Here is a 14862-nt window from a genome sequence, read left to right as displayed (position 1 = left end):
GTGAGTACCAAAGGATGCTCATGGGGCAGAACCCTCACCTATACACCTCTTTGTCCAATTTCTCCTGGAAATTCAAGACTCTGATAGGTGGGCTGCTAGCTCAACTTTTTTTTTTTTTTTTTTTTTTGTAACTATCAAAGCTTTGTGTAACTCAGTGAGCAAAAAATCCAGGCTAGGAATGTTGCAACAAAAACCAAAAATCTCTGCTGGGACTTCCCTGGTGGCCCAGTGGTTAGGACTCAGTGCTTCCACTGCATGGGGCACAGGTTCAGTCCCTGCTCAGGGAACTAAGATCCCACATGCTATGTGGAACAGCCAAAAAATAAAATAAAATAAAATAAAATAAAAATCTCTGCTAGGTGACCAATCCTACAATCTCAACCATGGCTTAGAAGCTGTTTGAGACAACCTGCAAGAAATGGACAAATTCATAGAAAGGTACAAGCTTCCAAGATGGAACCAGGAAGATATAGAAAATATGAACAGACCAATCACAAGTAATGAAATTGAAACTGTGATTAAAAATCTTCCAGCAAACAAAAGTCCAGGACCAGATGGCTTCACAGGTGAATTCTATCAAATATTTAGAGAAGAGCTAACACCCATGCTTCTCAAACTCTTCCAAAAAATTGCAGAGGAAGGAACACTCCCTAACTCATTCTATGAGGCCACCATCACCCTGATACCAAAACCAGACAGAGATACTAAAAAAAAAAAAGAAAATTACAGACCAATATCACTGATGAATATAGATGCAAAAATCCTCAACAAAACACTAGCAAACAGAATCCAACAATACATTAAAAGGATCATGCACCATAATCCAGTGGGATTTATCCCAGGGATGCAAGGATTCTTCAATATATGCAAATCAATCAATGTGATACACCATACTAACAAATTGAAGAATAAAAACCACATGATCATCTCAATAGATGCAGAAAAAGCTTCTGACAAAATTCAACACCCATTTATGATAAAAACTCTCCAGAAAGAGGGCATAGAGGGGAACCTACCTCAACATAATAAAGGCCATATACGACAAACCCACAGCAAACATCATCCTCAATGGTGAAAGACTGAAAGCATTTCCTCTAAGATCAGGAACGAGACAAGGATGTCCACTCTCACTGCTATCATTCAACATAGTTTTGGAAGTCCTAGCCATGGCAATCAGAGAAGAAAAAGAAATAAAAGGAATCCAAATTGGAAAAGAAGAAGTAAAACTGTCACTGCAGATGACATGATATTATACATAGATAATCCTAAAGATGCCAACAGAAAACTACTAGAGCTAATCAATGAATGTGGTAAAGTTGCAGGATACAAAATTAATGCACAGAAGTCTCTTGCATTCCTATACACTAACAACGAAAGATCAGAAAGAGAAATTAAGTAAACAATCCCATTCACCATTTCAACAAAAAGAGTAAAATATCTAGGAATAAACCTACCTAAGGAGGTAAAAGACCTATACTCAGAAAACTATAAGACACTGATGAAAGAAATCAAAGATGATGCACACAGCTGGAGAGATATACCATGTTCTTGGATTGGAAGAATGAATATTGTGAAAATGACTATATTACCCAAAGCAATCTACAGTTTTAATGCAATCCCTATCAAACTACCAATGGAATTTTTTACAGAACTAGAACAAAATACCTTAAAATTTGCAGGGAGACACAAAAGACCCCAAATAGCCAAAGCAAACTTGAGGGAAAAAAATGGAGCTGGAGGAATCAGACTTCCTGGCTTCAGACTATACTATAAAGATACAGGAATCAAGACAGTATGGTACTGGCACAAAAACAGAAATATAGGTCAATGGAACAGGATAGAAAACCCAGAGATAAACCCATGTACCTATGGTCACCTTATCTTTGATAAAGGAGGCAAGGATATACAATGGAGAAAAGGCAGCCTCTTCAATAAGTGGTGCTGGGAGAACTGGACAACTATATGTAAAAGAATTAAATTAGAACACTCTCTAACACCATACACAAAAATAAACTCAAAATGGATTAAAGACCTATATGTAAGACCAGACACTATAAAACTCTAGAGGAAAACATAGGAAGAACACCCTTTGACATAAATCACAGCAAGATCTTTTTTGATCCACCTCCTACAGTTATGGAAATAAAAACAAAAATAAACAAATGGGACCTAATGAAACGTAAAAGCTTTTGCACAGCAAAGGAAACCATAAACAAGATGAAAAGACAACCCTCAGAATGGGAGAATATATTTGCAGAAGAATCAACAGACAAAGGATTAATCTCCAAAATATATAAATAGCACATGCAGCTCAACATTAAAAAAACAAACAACCCAATCCAAAAATGGGCAGAAGACCTAAACAGACATCTCTCCAAAGAAGACATACAGATGGCCAAGAGGCACATGAAAAGCTGCTCAACATTACTAATTATTAGAGAAATACAAATCAAAACTACAGTGAGGTATCACCTCACACCAGTTAGAATGGGCATCATTAGAAAATCTACAAACAACAAATGCTGGAGAGGGTGTGGAGAAAAGGCAACCCTCTTGCACTATTGGTGGGAATGTAAATTGATACAGTTACTATGGAGAACAGTATAGAGGTTCCTTAAAAAACTAAAAATAGAATTACCATATGACCCAGCAATCCCACTACTGGGCATATACCCAGAGAAAGCCATAATTCAAAAAGACACATGTACCCCAATGTTCATTGTGGCACTATTTACAATATCTAGGACATGGAAGCAACCTAAATGCCCATAGACAGATGAATGGATAAAGAAGGTGTGGTACATATATACAATGGAATATTACTCAGCCATAAAAAGGAACGAAATTGAGTCATTTGTAGAGATGTTGATGGACCGAGAGACTGTCATACAGAATGAAGTAAGTCAGAAAGAGAAAACCAAATATTGTATATTAACGCATATATGTGGAATCTAGAAGAATGGTACTGATGAACCTATTTGCAAAGCAGAAATAGAGACACAGATGTAGAGAACAAATGTATGGACTCCAAGGGGGAAAAGCAGGGAGGGGGGGTGGGGGGTGGGATGAATTGGGAGATTGGGACTGACATGTATACATGGCTATGTATGGAATAGATAACTAATAAGAACCTGCTGGGGCTTCCCTGGTGGTGCAGTGGTTGAGAGTCCGCCTGCCGATGCAGGGGACACGGGTTCATGCCCCGGTCCGGGAGGATCCCACATGCCGTGGAGTGGCTGGGCCCGTGAGCCATGGCCGCTGAGCCTGCGCGTCCGGAGCCTGTGCTCCCCAATGGGAGAGGCCACAACAGTGAGAGGCCCGCGCACTGCAAAAAAAAAAAAGAACCTGCTGTATAAGAAATAAATAAAATTAAAAAAAATTGAAAATGATAGGATAAGTATAATATTCAATGTGTATCATTTATATTATATAAATTATATGTATTATATGTAATACATATACACATGACTATGCATATAATTATGATATATAAACTCATGTATTTGTTTCCTAGCTAGAACTGAATGTGCTTCCATAGAATAATTATCATTTAAAAATTATCTGGATTGAATGTAGAGAGACACTGAAAATGAAAAGTTTTATGCAATAGTAGTAAATGCTAAATTTCACCCCCCCCCAAAAAAAGAACCTGCTGTATAAAAAAATAAAATAAAATAAAATTCAAAAAAAGAAAAAAAAAGGTCTTTGAAGTGTCTTCAGTCTCATGGGGCCTTTCTTCCTGTGTCAGAAGGATGAAGGGATGGGTCAGCTCCTCCAGGATTCTTACCTGTTATTTCAGAGACTTAAGAACTTACATCTGAGCTTTAGGTCTCCTTCACGTGATTGGATTCGGGGCAGGGCCTCGGTCTCTCTGGGTGAAAGTCTATGGCTGGGAGCAGCAAGGGGTCCTTTATCAATAAAAATGAGCCAACAGGAAAGGCAGGTGCAGGAGTCCAAGGCCAGCTTGGTTTGTGGCAATGGTGGGCTTGATGATGGCAGGATTCCATATGGAAGAATTGCACGGGTACCTGGTGCCTCAAGAGCCAAAGCATTTCTCACTCGAACTGTTTCTTACGCAGATTTGTCAGAAATGCACTTCACACATCGCTGTGTGGAAAACCTAACCTTACTTTAAAAAAAAAATTTTTTTATTTATTTATTTATTTACTTTTGGCTGCGTTGGGTCTTTGTTGCTGCGCGCGGGTTTCCTCTAGCTGAGGCAAGTGGGGACTACTCTTTGTTACGGTGCGTGGGCCTCTCATTGCGGTGGCTTCTCATTGCGGAGCACAGGCTCTAGGCGCGTGGGCTCAGCTGTTGTGGCTTGCGGGCTCTAGAGCGCAAGCTCAGTAGTTGTGGTGCACGGGCTTAGTGGCTCCGTGGCATGTGGGTTCTTCCCGGACCAGGGCTTGAGCCTGTGTCCCCTGTATTGGCAAGCGGATTCTTAACCCCTGTGCCACCAGGGAAGCCCCCCTAACCTACTTTCAATGGCAAACCCACCATTAGGATACTGATTATGATAGTGACAAATTAAGACGTTTGGAAGTGTTGACCCTTATACAAAAGAGCCCCAAACCTTCAACTTTTTATAACTAACTTGTATTGCTCTCTCCGATTATGAAGTGATAGAGTTAAAAAACATTTTTTTTAAGTTACTCACTTTTTAATATTTTACTGTCTCCTTCCAGACTATTCATCTGTCCATTTGTTTCTCTTGGTTCCTTTTAATCTGCTTGTAGCAACATCCCCCTTATCTGTTATCTTTGATCTAGAGTTAGGCTGAGAAACCACACAATCAAGCTTATTACAATTGTGTGTGAAGAGTAGCCTCAGGACAGATAAACACTTAGCCGATCAATACTGCTATTAGGATAGAAGTTTCTAGTGGATAATAGAAGAATCTTTAGGCTGTGGAATCAGATAGACCCTCGTATAAATTGCCTCTCTGACTCTTACTGGTATTGGGAGCTTCAACAAATGACCTTATCATACTCAGCTTCAGTTTCCTCAATGTAAAATAAAAATAATAACACCTACCTTCCATGGCTGTCGTGAGGATTAAAAAAAATCAGATGCCACGTACCTGTCAGAGTGTTTGGCTCATGATGGTGCCTTGATAAACACTGGTTCCCCCCTTCCAGGCATCACTCCCAGGCATCACGATGCTGTGGAAGGAGAATGCCTCTAGGACCGAGGTTCTCAGACTTGAACTTGCACCAGAATCCCCTAGAGGGCTTATGAAAATACCGGTTGCTGGGCCCCACCCCCAGAGTTTCTGATTCCATCAGAAGACGTTGGGGCTCCAGAACTTGCCTTCTGAAGAAATTTCTAGTTATGCTGGTGATGCTGATGCCGCTAGTCTGGGGCAGGGAGGGCACAGTGGGCACAGGTTGAGAACCTAGAACTGGTCCAGGAGATCAGCAGGCTTTGGTCCAAATTCTGTAACTACTTGGTAGTTATGTGCATTTGAACAAGTCATTTTTCTTCTCTGGGCCATGACTTCCTAGCCCTTCATAGGTTTGAGATAGATACCTAGCATGTAATAGGTCTTCATCAATCTTAATTTTTCCTTCTTTGAGGCAGGATCCCTTCCTGTTCAGCTTAAGGACTTTAGCGTCCCGAGGAACAACCACAACTGGATGATTTTGTCCCTAAAATTATGTACATCTCATCTTAGACACTTTACAAGTAAGACCTCTGTCATTCTCTCAGGAGGAGCAAAAATTGACTCTGTAATAAGTAGTAAATATGGGTCCTGTCGAGGTAGCTCAGAAGATCAGTTTTCCACCTGTTGACCTTTTAGGGGAATGATGGATTCATTACAAAATATTTCCCCCTACAGACTAGAAAATGTTTTGCAGGTGGATACATACACATCAATGAGTACTTTTTCCGTTGGATATATGTGTGCGGTGGGCTGTAGGTTGGGGATAGTTATCTTAAAGTGTACTCATCAGTGGCAAAGCAGGTACAACTCTAACTGGATTTATTCTGTTCAAATGACACACTCTCCAGGAAAAAAGAAATGTTTTTCTGCTGTGAAATTGTTTTGTTGGTGTCCTGCCAAATGGAAGCCTTATCGTAGTAAATACATCAACTTTAATTATTCATTTCTATTTGCTTGAAGAAATGTTCTTATGTGACATACATATGTTCCTACACTCCCTTGTTGCAGCAACATGAACTAAATAAGTCACTTTCACACATCAATACAACTCCAAGAGTTATGATCGCTAACTTGTGTTCTCTGTACCATTCACACATTTTCCATTCAGCTGGAGAAAAGGTAGTGTGTGGGTAATGGGGAAGAATTATGGAGCAAAAGATGAGGATCTTTTCAGGGTGCTTTCAAGTAAAGGGGAAAAAAGCACAGGATCCCATCTGCTATTACTGATGAACTGAAACATCTCTATCGACAGATTCAATAATGTACAACTGGTTCTCCAAATTCATCTACTGAATCTACAGAACCAAAAGGAGACTTCAAGTCTTTGCAGCTGATCTGCAAGTCACCTGTGGCAGACACATCAGAGTCTGTTCCGCCATCTGGTGTTCATGCAAGGAAACGTTCAGCGAACCCAGTTAAACTGCCAGAGTTTCATACATTATTGGTGGCTGTGAAATTGTTACGATCTCAGTGAAAGGCAATTCCATCCTCTCTGCCAAGTTCCGGTAGAAGGCTGTTTGAGAACATCTATTAAAATTTAAAATGCACACACCCTAAGTCTAGTGATTCCACTTTTAGGAATTCATCTTATGAATACGTTTATACATGTGCACAAGGAAATGGGTATAAATGTGTCTCAGCAGCACTGAATGTAATAGCAGGAAACAGGAAACAAGCTAAATGTCCATCCCTAGGGTACTAGTTAAATAAATAATGATATGCCCACACAATAGGTCTAGCATGTAGCTGTTTGAAAAGTAAGGCTAACCCTCCTACACTGTTGGTGGAAATGTAAATTGGTTCAGCCACTCTGGAAAACAGTATGGAGGTTCCTTAGATAACTAAAAATAGAGCTACCATGTGATCCAGCAATCTCACTCCTGGACATATATCTGGAGAAAAAACAGAATTCAAAAATATACATGTACCCCTATGTGCAATAGCAGCATTATTTACAGTAGCCAAGACATGGAAACAACCTAAATGTCCATCCACAGATGAATGGATAAAGAAGATGTGGCATATGCATACAGTGGAATATTAGCCATAAAAAAGAATGAAATAATGCCATTTGCAGCAACATGGATGGAGCTAGAGATGATCATACTAAGTGAAGTAAGTCAGACAAAGACAAATATCATATGATATCGCTTATATGTGGAATCTAAAAAAAATGATACAAATGAAATCATACAAAACAGAAATAGACCCACAGACGTAGCAAACAAACTTATGGTTACCGAAGGGGAAAGAGGGGGATATAAGTTAGAAGTTTGGGATTAACATATACACATTACTGTATATAAAATAGAATCAACAAGGACCTACTGTATAGCTCAGGGAACTATACTCAATATTTTGTAATAACCTCTAAGGGAAGATAATCTGGAAAAAAGATATATATGTATATGTATAACTGAATTGCTTTGCTGTACTCCTGAAATTAGCACAACACTGTAAATCAACTATATCTCAATTAAAAAAAAAACCTTTGAAAAAATAAAATAAAATGGAAAAACAATAAGGCAAATCTATATTAACATAAGGCAAATTTATAAGCACTTGAAATTTCCAAAGAGATTTATTAGCATAAACGAACCTCAAGCTGGTGAGTGTCGCTGGGGAAATGGCTTTGAGCTGTCCTGTTACTTTACTCCTTTCTTCTCCCATCCCTCAGCCCCCAGCCATGTATGGAGCATGGGCTGTGTGTCAGGCACTGTCCTAGGTGCTGAGGGTGCGACAGGTAAAGGCAGAGTCAGTCCTGGCACGGTCTGCACTCTAGGTGGGAAGAGAGACAATGATAAACAGATTATCAAAGGTAATTTCAATTGTGCATTAAAGTGGCAGAGGAGGTAAAGCAGGGCCGTGTGGTGCCGAGTGAATGGGGAACAGAGTGGTCTTTTAGCCGGGCTTGTAGAAGGCACGAACCCCAGGTGTTGAGAGGGAAGACAGCACAGAAATTCAGGAGAAGGGTCTCCAAGCACAGAGAACAAATGCAAAGACTCTGGTGAGTTTCAGAGAAAGAAAGAAGACTGTGTACGTACTCCCAGCTTTATCTCTCCAGCCTACATGTGTCTCTTCAACTCCAGATTCTTCTACCCAACTTGGCTCTTGTAGGTACCCAAGTTTATCAGGTAAAAACCAACCTCGAAGTCAACCCTTTTCTGGTCTCCCCATCTCAATAAATGGCATCTTTATTTCTTCAACTGCTGAAGCCTAAAATTGGGGTCATTCTTGACTCTTTCTCTGGAATCTCACATCACATCCATCAGCAGACAACAATGGCTGTTTCTTTCTAATGGAACGGAATCTGATCACCACAAACCACTTCCATTACTACCACCTTGGTGCAAAGATGCATTATTGCAATCGCCTCAGCAGTTGTTAGGGTGTTGGCTGAGGCGCGGTAACAAAAATATCATCCTGGCTAAGATGCTGAACTAAAAAGATGGTCCTTCCAATAAGATAGCAGTCTTCTTCTCTCCAGCCAAGAGGTAGAAGGCTCTGTGTTGTGAGATCATCAGAGAACCAGATCCTTTCAATTGTGTGTCTCTGGTTTTCCTTTAGGTATTGTTCTTTTTTTCATGGTTGAAGCAGGCTTACTACCACTCCTATTCCGGTCCACAGACAAGGAGGGAAAAAAGAGAGAGAGACTGAGTGTGTAGGGAAAGGGCCGCTTCCTTTGTAAGGAAGCAGCCTTGAAGTTGACTGTATCCCTCCACTCACATCTCATTGCTCAGAACGTGGTCACATGGTCAAGCCTAGCTGTAAGGGAGTCTGAGAAACGTAGCATCCAGCGGGACAGCCAAGGGCTCTGATTAAACTTGGGGGTGTCCTTAGACTAAAATGAATAGGGGAGAAACTCTAGCAGTCTCTGCATCCACAGAGATGCACCCCCAAAACCCTCCTTCAGAGAAGGACTTGTTGCCCACCTGAGGGGAGGTTGGCCAGCACAGGGTCTCCGCCGTCAGCTCCCCTGGGGCTGCCTCACTGCAGACTGCCTGACCTGAGGTCACACCCTGTCTGGGCAGCCTGCATCCCGTGATGGGCAAGAAGGAGACACACAGGCCCAGCCACTTTAGGGCCAGCGATACCTGCTCCAGAGCCCTCGCTGGGTTGCCCAAGGCTCGCTGGGCTTGAATTTCAGTTCTACTTCTTTCTCTGTGGAAGCATCTGGAATTTCTTCAAGCTGGAATGGCTCTTTCCCCAACTTAATCAACCTACAAGCTGAGATTTACAGAGATCTTGTGAAATTTATCCTGCGCTTTCTGGCCGATGTGTTGAGCTCTTTTTGAGATCAACTGTCCACATTCTCTCCTCTGTGCAACAACTAACAATTTATGAAATTTTCAAAGTCTTCATCCAATTTGTTGAAAGTATTGAATAGAATAGGACTGGGGACAAAATTCTATAGTTTTCTTCTGGAAAGTTTCTCTAAATTACCAGCTTTTCATAAAATGACCTGAGAGGATAGAAGAGTGTATTGTTATGTGTGTAGTGCAAGGACCCTTGGCTCTAGGGTTTTGGTAGATAAATGAAAGATTTTGGAGCAGCGTAAATATAAGAAGGGGGGCATTCTATGCTGAAGAAACTAACATGAACACACGTAGAAACAAAGGGAAATCACAAATACTGTTGACAGGTTAATTAACCAGTTGGATTTATTTTTACCTAGGAGACCAGGGAAATCATCCCTAAAGGTGCTTGATGTATTTGTATATATTCATATAATGAGATGCTTAAAGAATGTTTCTTTAAAATCCATGAACTTCTTAAGGGATCCATCTAAATCAACATTGTTGAGTGTCCACACTCACTTTAAGTTTGAAGATTTAAATTTAAAATAAACAGCAAGGGGTTTCCCTGGTGGTGCAGTGGTTAAGAATCCACCTGCCAATGCAGGGGACATGGGTTCGAGCCCTGGTCTGGGAAGATCCCACATGCCGCGGAGCAACACAGCCTGTGCGCCACAACTACTGAGCCTGCGAGCCACAACTACTGAAGCCTGTGCACCTAGAGCCCGTGCTCTGCAACAAGAGAAGCCACCGCAATGAGAAGCCCGCGCACCACAACGAAGAGTAGCCCCCGCTCGCCGCAACTAGAGAAAGCCCACGTGCAGCAACAGACCCAAGGCAGCCAAAAATAAAATAAATAAATTTAAAATAAATAAATAAAATAAAATAAACAGCAATAGGTCGTATTGCTGGGGAACATTTATGCTTCTTATTCTCTTAAAAAATAGTAAACCATTCCCCAAGCTTTCTTTTACCTTCATTTTATTTATTTAGTTGTTTGCTTGTTTATTTATTTATGGCCATGCCACATGGCATGTGGGATCTTAGTTCCCAGACCAGGGATTGAAACCTGTGCCCCCTGCAGTGGAAGTGAGGAGTCTTAACCACTTGGCTGCTAGGAAGTCCCTACTTTCATATAATTTAAACCTATCAGAGATAATTAAACGTCCTGGGATTTGGTTTTTTCATATTATAGCTGTTGAGCAGAACTTTCCACATATAGTTTGTATAAGCAGCTGCTAAGCCAACTAATAATGCTGTATCCCAATTCACATTTCAGCATCTCACTCCCAAGGGTACCATCAAGAGATAAGTCTTCAAATGCTTTGCTAAAATGGAGACACGTTATTGCTAAAGCATTTCCCCTTATTTACTAACCTAAAACGAAGTCAGAACTAGCATTAGGCTTAATTTGTTGTAACCTGTTGGAAGAGATCACACATTGTTTTTTAGCGATCATTTCCCATTCATTGAACTGCACATGAACCATCTTGGTTAACAATTCTTACCACCAGGCTGTGGATTTATGTCAAACTTACTGAAGCTTGGTCTTCACAGTCTATTGGTTTTCCTCCCGTGTCTTCAGGCATCTCTCTTGTTTATCATTTTTAAAAATTCCTTTTTCTTCCACCATGAAGTGATACAATCACACTACATAAAATTTGTAGATAGAGAAAACAAGAAAAAAATCTGTCCCTAAATGAATTACTCTTTATATTTTGGTGCATTGACTTCCAGCATTTTTCTATATATCTTCTTTACACAGATCACAATGTTGTCCATATATGTTTTAAAATAAAGTGTCCATGGTACTAGATGGGCTTCCTTGACGCCCTGTAATGTAAAGATTGATGACAGTGACACTGAGGTCACAATTACAAGTTCATGCAACCTGGGATATATTTTCCTGGGTTTATAGCCCCGAAATGTATTTGGGACGGCTGGTTACTTATATTACTTTCCAGCAAAGTTTCAATTCCTTCTTCATGATGTCCATTTTACTTTTTTCGGTGTGAGTATAATTTTCTTTGATGGATAAGCCAGAAGAAAACCAAAAATCAAATAATTCAGTTCCTTCTTTGTCAGTTAACATTACACTGTGTTTAGAACCTTCAAACATTGTCAAGTTGGAACATAAATTGGGCTAACCTTTCTGGAAGGCAGTCAAGCCATATATGTATCAAGATCCTTAAAAATGTTTTGCCCTTTGTCCAAGTAATTCCACCTCTATAAATAAATCCTAAGGAAATAACTGATTCAAAGATTTTGCAGAAGACCTTAACTGTGGTGTTATTCATAGTGGTGAAAGATGACACCTAAATGTCCAAAAGCGGGGAGATGGTTAAAGTATAGATGGAAGATTATGTAGTTACTTTCAAAAAAGCATGTCTTTAAAGCATAAAATAATGATCTAGGAAAGCACTTATGATATGTAAATAAAACACAAAATTGTATTCTGAATATGATAGTGATTTTGACTTGGTTGTCTTTGCAGCATTGACAAACTTATCTCATCCTGCACTTAGTTAAGTCAGCTGAGGTCCTGACATTTTGCAGACTTGGTTTATGCTGCACGTGGATTCATTCTGAGCAATATTTCCCTTCTTCCATCCTTTTTTTATTTTTATTTTTTAACATGGTCTTTTTATATCTGAGCTCATCAGAGAACTTCTTGGAAGTCGTGTTAGTTTTCGGGCTGCCTTTTCATTTTCTTCTATGTCAGTTCATTAGTGAATGCATTTTCAGCATTTTATTCTCAGGCCCTCATCTGCTAACCCTCAGTCCCTTCTAGAATCTCTAGTGATGAGATCATACTGATCTTGTCTTTGGATTTCTTACAATATGTTTTTCTACATAGTGTATGACACTTGTGCGTAGGGTCCCAGGGTTCTCTTCTTTGTGTTCCAAAGTGTAATGGCCTTTTGTCCTAACTTGGGACTTTGAGTGAAGCAGGAATAGGGAGGGAGCTGGGAGCTTTCCCTCAACCCACACGTCAGGGCTGGACGGAGGGCTGAGGAGACTGAGCTCTGGAGGGCCTGGCCAGGATTTGTAATGACCACTAGACGTTACCTGGGTGAAAATTTGACTCTACTGAATCTCGGGGGAAACATCTGTAGTATTTTCTATACAAATATGAGTTCCTGAAGCAGGGGAGTCTGATGATTTGGTAAATAGCTCCCAGGAATGCTCACTTAACATGTTGGAATTACATCCCTACTTTTGTGTTTGTGGATTATCATACAGATATATCTTATCTTATTTATTTATTTTTTTGGCCGTGCTGCGCGGCTTGTGGGATCTTAGTTCCCGGACCAGGGATTGAAATTGAACCCGGGCCTGGCAGTGAAAGCGCTGAGTCCTAACCACTGGACCACCAGGGAATTCCTGATACAGACATATCTTATTTTTTCCCCAAATATGGAAATAGATTTTCTGTCTTATCTATTGATAAGATTTTAAAAATCAGTGAAAACCAAATAAAACAAAAATCTGACATATTAAAAAAAAAGGAAGAAAGTAAACGCCCGTATTCCTCTGCCTAGAGATAACTGCTACTCACACTTTGCAGTAGGGCACGGAATGTAGCTCTTTCTTTTTGTCTTTTGTTCTTTATGGTTTCTAGTAATGAGTCCCAATTCACGGAGTCTCATTGAAATCTATTAGTTTTTTGGTGCCTTTGTGCACAAAAAATTATGCTTTTGTGCAAGAATTTCTAGGACTTTGGTGTAAGACATCTGAGGCATTGATATTAATGCTAAGAAGAATGTTAATGGCAGCTAAATTTCATCAAGCACTCAGTTTAAGCCAGGCACTTTGTAAGTACTCTGCATGCATTCTAATTTAATCCTGACCACAAGCATGTGAAGTAGGTTTTATTTTCACCCCCATGTTAGAGATGAGAACTTGACCGTAGAATGTGACTTGCCCAAGAGGCCACAGCTAGTAAGAGGAGGAGTCATGACTCAAACTCAGTGTTCCCTGATTAAAGCCTCTGGTCCCAACCAGGACATCCCACTTCCTCCAAGGTGGTGGGCTCGTCCTCTTTCCCTGATGGAGTTATCCTATGAAGAACCAAATAACGTGCTCCTTTTCTCTGTTTGTTTCCCATTCTCCTCCACAGACTTTGTATCCCAACTACAGGCACTTTTCATATCCAGCTTAAAACCTGAACATCTGGTTGATGAATCCTCCCAGCAAAATTCCCTCCAGTTTCGGAGTAATATCATCAGTCCTTTGCTAGACTTCCACTCTTCTGGCATCTCAGGCCATGATTTGGGAAATAAAAGCCTTCTTTCCAAAGCATGCTCCAGGAGTGCAGCACATCTCCTGTGTCATCACGGCCAGGTGTACACGTGGGCAATTGCATAAAAATGTCCCTCGCTCACTAACATGCAACATTGTGCAAGGTTGGTTTGGAAAGTGAGAATGGAAGATAGGATCAGTGTGAAACATACCAAGGGTTTTCTTTTTTCAATCCCTTTCTCTCCCACTCTGCCCACTTACCCCAATCTGTCGTATATGCTGCTGTTAATCTTCTTTCTGAAATACACACTTGACTTTGGTCCTCCTTTTCACTGCAAACTCTTAAACATGGCATAGAAAGAGCTTTTGTCATCCAGATCCTACCCCCTCCCAGCCTCACTTCCCACTGTTCCTCACCTGAAATGTTCTGCTCCAGCAACATTCAGCTGTATTGCTGCTGTTGGGGATACATCCTGCTGTCTTACGCCTTCTTGCTTTTTTTTTTTTTTTGCAGTACGCGGGCCTCTCACTGCTGTGGCCTCTCCCGTTGCGGAGCACAGGCTCCGGACGCGCAGGCTCAGCGGCCACGGCTCACGGGCCCAGCCGCTCCGCGGCACGTGGGATCTTCCCGGACTGGGGCACGACCCCGTATCCCCAGGCGGACTCCCAACCACTGCGCCAACAGGGAAGCCCCGCCTTCTTGCTTTGACAGCTGCCTGGAACACCTACATCCGTATCATCTCACCCCACTCCACCTCATGCCCTCTGAACCGCTACACTCAAGGTTCTTTAAGACACAATCCGAGTGAAATATCCTCTGTGAAATGTCGGCAGATGCTTCTAAGGAAATTAAGAACCTTGGACTTTCATTTTTTCATTTGTAGCACCGTATCTCAGTCCTAGTAAACTGTGAACTCCTTACAGGCAACAGTCAAGTCTTGTGTATTTCTGAAATTCCAATATCAGCCACCAAGTACAGCTTAACAAGGGCTTAGGAAATGTTTGCAAAAGAATGAATGAATATGTGGAACCCGGGAAGTAATTCACAAGAGATCAAGGAATCACACACTATAGAAAGTATAAAAAGTAATCTCACGTTGGCAAGAGAGAGAATTATGTGGTGGAAACTTATCAGTTGAACTTAGGTAAATACTGACATGC

At 40.9% G+C, this 14862-nt stretch overlaps 1 long non-coding RNA gene across 1 annotated transcript; it reads right to left on the bottom strand.

The window, feature by feature from the left end:
• Window positions 1-4513: 4513 nt before the first annotated feature.
• On the bottom strand, window positions 4514-14412 carry LOC309793082. The gene is made up of 4 exons (XR_014291870.1): window positions 14119-14412; window positions 10998-11292; window positions 7764-7942; window positions 4514-5162 (listed from the first exon to the last, which is right to left on the bottom strand). It is a non-coding gene; the product is annotated as an uncharacterized lncRNA (long non-coding RNA).
• Window positions 14413-14862: the final 450 nt, after the last annotated feature.

The sequence above is a fragment of the Mesoplodon mirus genome, assembly GCF_964341445.2.
Source record: "Mesoplodon mirus genome assembly, chromosome: 18".
Taxonomy (NCBI): domain Eukaryota; kingdom Metazoa; phylum Chordata; class Mammalia; order Artiodactyla; family Ziphiidae; genus Mesoplodon; species Mesoplodon mirus.
This window is presented reverse-complemented; position numbering and strand designations above follow the sequence as displayed.